The sequence below is a fragment of the Lampris incognitus genome, chromosome 9 (assembly GCF_029633865.1).
Source record: "Lampris incognitus isolate fLamInc1 chromosome 9, fLamInc1.hap2, whole genome shotgun sequence".
NCBI classification, from domain to species: Eukaryota; Metazoa; Chordata; class Actinopteri; order Lampriformes; family Lampridae; genus Lampris; species Lampris incognitus.
In genome coordinates, this window is record NC_079219.1 from 12,118,129 (window position 1) to 12,124,156 (window position 6,028).

Sequence of the window (6,028 nt, forward strand, 5' to 3'; positions counted from 1 at the left end):
GGAAAGCCGTAAGGGACATTAGCAAATCAAATATTACTAGCAAATATTACATGGAGTTTGCATGTTCTCCTCGTGTCTGTGTGGGTTTTCTCCGGGTGCTCCGGTTTCCTCTCATACCCCAAAGACATGTAGGTCAGGTGAATCGGCTGTACCAAGTTGTCCCTAAGTGTGTGTGTGTGTGTGTGTGTGTGTCTCGGCCCCGTGATGGTCTGTCCAGGGTGTCTCCCTGCCTGTCACCCAATGACCGTTGGGATAGGCTCCAGCACCCTGAGAGCAGGATAAGAGGTTTGGATAATGGATGGATGGAATTTATGACCATGGCAATGAATACCAAAATCCTTTTCTTGTCCATGCAGATATTCTGGTCAGCTCCATCTCTTTTCTGCTCCGGTTCTTTTTGCACTTCCACCATCTCGTCATTTCTCTCCATCCTCTCAGCAGCTTTGGCGTACGACAATCCTACTTGTGCTCTTATCTTATTCACTTTCTCTTCCTTAATTTTATTTTATTTTTTTTGTTGGACACTGCACTGACCCTATATCACGATTTCCATTGCAGTGCAGGCACTTTGCTTGCGCTTTATCAACTTTACACTCCTCCGCTTTGCAGTTGTCCTCCCCCCATCTCCCATATCTTCTGACTCCATTACATACTGCGGCAACACGTCCATCCATATTTTTGACAACAATTTATATGAGAGGAGCTCTCTCACATGGCCTCATCCTGTAACTCACAGGATCAAAGGTCATAGGTCAAACACACAGAACTACTATCCTCCTTCTCCTCTTCTCAGATCTAATCATTCTGCTGGCCCCACACACTCCTGCAACATCCCGAAATGACTCGGCCTCTACTTAGAGCGGCACACCACTTATCACTCCCTTCTTCTTTGCTTTTAATCCGAGTGGGAAGCAAGTCACACAGAGATAACTTCTAAATACCTCGAGCTTAAGGGCTCTAACCCTCTGACGCTTCAGCGATAACCACCCACCTTCTAGTTATCCCAATCGATCGTACATCTCCAGGTTTTCCCTCTACAAACTTATCGGCATCACGTGGGTCCTTGAAATTTATTTCTTAGTACGATCTGTAGAACAAAGCTGGTCTGTTTAATGACGATTTTATTTTCAGGTATATGCAACTCAGCAATGTGGCTACAGACACACTCTGTTCCTCACTCAGGGGTGTAGCACAAAATTCTGGGGCCCATACATAAGCAGCCTCTGTGGGCCTTTACTCTTGTGTCTCTCATGCAACACTTTTTTGAGTTCTAGCATACTGTATATTATTTACAATCACGGTACATTAATCTATTTTAAACTAACTTAACCTAACCTTAATATAACTTAACTATCTTGCAGTGATTGAAAAAAAAATGCAGCGTATCGCTTCAAACTTTGATGCATCTTAGGGTGCTGATGCTGACACCCATGATGTTTATTCCACAGTAAATGCCCACTGACGGGACTTCCTGCTTGCAAAGTCGTTGATTAGATCTTTAAAGTCCAATTGTTTAGCTAATCGGTTTTCAGTTGAGAGTAGAGCCGGGCTGTTCAGCCTCTCCTGGGACGTCGTTGATCTGATCTTTGCTTGTGCTTGATTTATTACTTGTTTTTAAGGCTTTAAATCTGGCTGGCACCATCTTATTTATCTGAGCTAATATGTCATCATAAACCAGTCAGAGCACTCAGGTCAGCAAACCAGATGCTCTCACATGTTCCCAGATCCAGGCTCAAGAATAGGGGTGCATAAGATCTGCTCAGACCCTAGAGGCTTCTACATCTTTGTTAAAGACCTACCTCTTCTTGCTGGCATTCAATTCCAGTTGAGCTTGACACCATGATTTCATTGTGCAAATATACTTTTACTCTTATGTTTTATTGTTTACATTTTATATTCTTTATTCTATGTCTTCTTTACATATATTTTTATATTCATGTGTGTTACTTATTCTATACTATATTTTAAACTTGTGCAGTGCTCTGGTTCAACTGTGGTTGTTTTAAATGTGCTATATAAATAAACTTGTCTTGACTTGTATCAGCAGTCAGTCGCCACAGGACTAGATGAGCTGCAATGAGAGATGCTCGTCAGGGGTGGACTAAACCATTCTGCACCTCTTGTAAGGGGTGAGAAGGGCCTCAGAGTGGGCTGAGGGGGGCCTCAGAGAGCCCCCACTATTTTCTTTTAAGTCCCTCAACCGATGTATTCAGCCAGTTTTAACCGAAGGTATGACACTAATTAGTTAGAAATAAAAATTTGCAAACCAAAACAAACTTTTAATTCCAGGCTTCCCAAAGCCCCCCTCCTCCCTTCTGGGCCCTGGTAGCCCCCCCCCCCCACTACAATTCCCCTGTCCTCACTCGCCTCCTCTTGCAACAATCTCTGCCCTCTATCCAAACCTGCTCGTAATGCCCCCCTAGTCCATGGCTCACTGAGGTCATCAGAGAGCAAAGGACGGGGCTCAGAGCAGCAGAGAGAAAATGGCGTAAAACCAGAGAGTCCACTGACCTCAGTGACCACCAGTGTCTCCTAGCATCATTCTCCTCCAGCTTAAAAACAGCTAAGGCCGCTTCATATCAGAAAAGAGCTGTGGCGCCGCTAATGCTCGAAAAATGTTTTCTGCTTTTAACTCACTCCTCAGTCCTCCCCTGACCGCCACTCGGCTCACCCCAGACATGTTGGTCTCGTACTTTACCGATAAGGTTTCTGCCATCAGTAACCAGTTCTCTGAGCCTGACCAACTGTCTGCCGCTGCCAGCTAACAGTGCCTCACTCACCTAATTCTGCCCCCTGACCGAGGACGAAGTCTCCAAGCTTCTACTGGGCTCTCGTCCCACTACCTGTCTGCTGGACCCAATACCATCCAACCTCCTACAAACCATCCCCCCGCACTTAAACCTGCAGTCACACACATCATCAACTCCTCGCTTGAAACGGGTGTGTTCCCCACTGCATTTAAGCAAGCACGGGTCACCCTGCTGCTCAAAAAACCTACACTCAACCCAGCCCAGGGTGAAAACTAACAGCTGCCTTGTGACGCCAAACGGATCAGCTATAAACACAGTAAGCTTCCTGGCTTTCTCTCTCCTTTGTCTCCTGCGCCATCCTGCTTTGTGCAGGGTCATGAGCTTCTTCCTGATAATACTATAACGGAGCTCAGCCAGTGGTGGTTTCTCCTCCTTGGTTGCTACCTCGAACTGCCTTGCCAGAGTCCAAAGCTCTTGCCACAGTTGGTGGATCTTGTCTGCCCTTCAGTTCATTGTGTAGTTGGGTCTGGTGATCTTGCTCTCTTCAACACCAAACCCCTCTGCTGCAAAACTGACAATGATGGTTGTCATCATCAGAAGTCGTCTGTCTGCGTCTCCCTTTGCTGTTGAGATGATGATTCTGGCTGCGTCCTCATCAAATTGGTGCCACTCTCTATGCTAGCTTGCTGGAGGCCACATGATTAGACTCCGCTGAACTACTCTGCTGTGAGCCAGAGAGCTTAACACATGGAGGTTCAGGGCTCTGTGGGGTGTCTGCAGGCTGGGCTCCTCCTGCATCTCACCAGCAGTGGGTTCTGTGCACTGTGCTGCTCCCCTCCGTGCCAGTCATTTCATTCGGGCTTGATGGATTTTAAAGCCATGCTCGTTCTTGCAGACCTTACCACAAATGCATCTTCGAGTTGTCGTCATTGATAATCCATTTGCCAAGGTTGTCATCGTTGGGTCCATCCTATTGGGGTGCTCATTCTCCCCCCCTCTCAGGTTCCCCTGGGGTTATATCCCTTATGTGTTCTGTAGCTTATTTTGGGGTTCTTCCTCACAAAAGATGCAGGTTGGGCTACTACCCATCTCTCTGAGCTGTCAACTGTCTCTCCAGTCATGACCAATCTGTTCTTGGTGGTCACCCAGCCTATTCCTGGGTGTCACAGGCTGAACCAGTTTGAATGACTCGAAGATACATCCTAGGATGCACTGGGACACATAATCAGTGATGTTTCATGAGGTCCTTGGATGTTGTGGGTCTTTTAACATCATACACCCTCTCTCAGGCGACCCAGCCAGGGTTGATTAGGCCTTGGCTTGTGTCCCAGCAGCATTGGCCCACAGATCACTCCTTCTGATCCAAAGCCATCTGCAGGCTGTTATGTCTGCACACATCGACAGTGCTGCATTTGATTTGGTGCTGTTCTATTGCGCTGGGATGATGCCTGCGGGCTCTGGGTTGTTTGATCGGGTCTGCCTGTGATGCTGTGTCAGTCTAAATAAAGAATGCCACGGAGAGGTTGTGTCGAGCGACAGCGCTGTGTCCTGACGTGATTTCTAAATATAATATTGGCGACGAGGATGGCTGATATCTCTCTCCCACCACCTGCCCCCTTCCTGGCATTATCTGGCGAGCCTCCGGTACCATGGACTCGCTGGCTACATAGTTTTGAAAATTAAATCATCGCCTCAGGGCTCGACGACGTGAGCCAGGCCAGGAAGACGGCTCTGTTGCTACACTGCTTGTGAGCAGAGGGTCATCGTGTGCTCGGGACTCTGGGGAACATCACAAACTTGGACGAAGCTGTGGGACTTATGAGCACCCATTTCGCTGCTCCACAGAGTGCCCTCCTTCGGCGATTTATATTCCGTCAGCGACACCAACTGCCTGGTGAGTCTGTGCAGCAGTACGTAGCTAATTTGCGAGGGCTAGCTAGCTCATGCAAGTTTGGCGCGCTTCAGGACGAGATGGTTCGCGACCAGCTAATCGAACACACCAACAACGCAAAGTTGCGTGAGACTCTCCTGCTGGAAAAAGACGATCTGCTGCTGTCCAGAGCACTTACCATCGCACTACAGGTTGAGGGAGCAGCTGAAGTGTGCTGCTATGCTAAATACACAGCAAGTGGCTACCTCCAGTCAAGCTGCCAACGACTCCTCCCTCTACTCACGGCTGCCCCTCGGGACGCAACGCAGCCAGAGCGAGGCGGGCGCCGACTCCACTGGGGACGTCTTGCAACTGCAACGACGGCGTTCTCGGCCCCGCCCTCAACAGTCCTGTGGTAACTGTGGGTCTCGGTCTCATGTTTAAAGGGCTCAGAACTGCCCTGCCCGTGGCCAGACATGCCGTAGCTGCGGTAAGCACAATCACTTTGCCAACGTCTGTCGATCTTCCCCGGCTGGGTCAGAGGGCCACACCCCCCAGTCTTCAACCGCCGTCATTCAAAAGGTGAGCTCTGAGCCAGTGTCATTCAAATCATGCACAGTCAACATTAATGATGTGTGCATCCCCCTGCTGTTGGACACCGGTGCAGGTGTGTCTCTCCTGAATGTTGATACCTACAGTCAACTTTTCGGTTCACTGCCACTGTCCGCACCCTCAGCTGTCCTCTGTGGGTATGGTGACTCCAAAATCGATCTGGTTGGCTCTCTCCAACTGACTGTCCGCTATGGAACCAAGCTGGTGCCCAATGCAGTTTTTCATGTGGCACGCCGTGGGGCCAACCTGATGGGCCTGGACCTGTTCTCCGCTCTGGGGTTCTCCCTCTTAGACACAAGGGGGGCAGCAATCCTGACTGTTGCCACACCTTGGCAGCAGAAGTGGCCATCGCTGTTTATGGGGCTGGGCTGCCTCTCCGCCTTCGCCCATCAACCTCTCCTCAACCCTGCTGTGAAATCTGCCATCCAACCACTGTGCCGCATCCCGTTGGCTCTCCGTGATGGGGTCTCCGCCGAGCTGCAACAACTGCTGGAAGCTGGCATCATTGAACCGGTGGACGCGTCACCTTGGGTCTCAAACTTCATGGTGGCTAAGAAGAAGTCGGGGGGCCTGCGTGTCTGCATCGATCTACGTGCAGTAAATAAGGCAGTGGTCCCTGATAAGTATCCACTGCCCACCTCAGAAGAACTCACTGCTCAGTTCTATGGCTCTGAGGTGTTCTCCAAGCTCGACCTCAGACAGGGGTACTTACAGGTGCCCCTCCACCCCAGCAGCCGAAACCTCACAGCCTTTGTGACACATGCAGGAGTGTTTCGCTACACCAGGATGCCTTTCG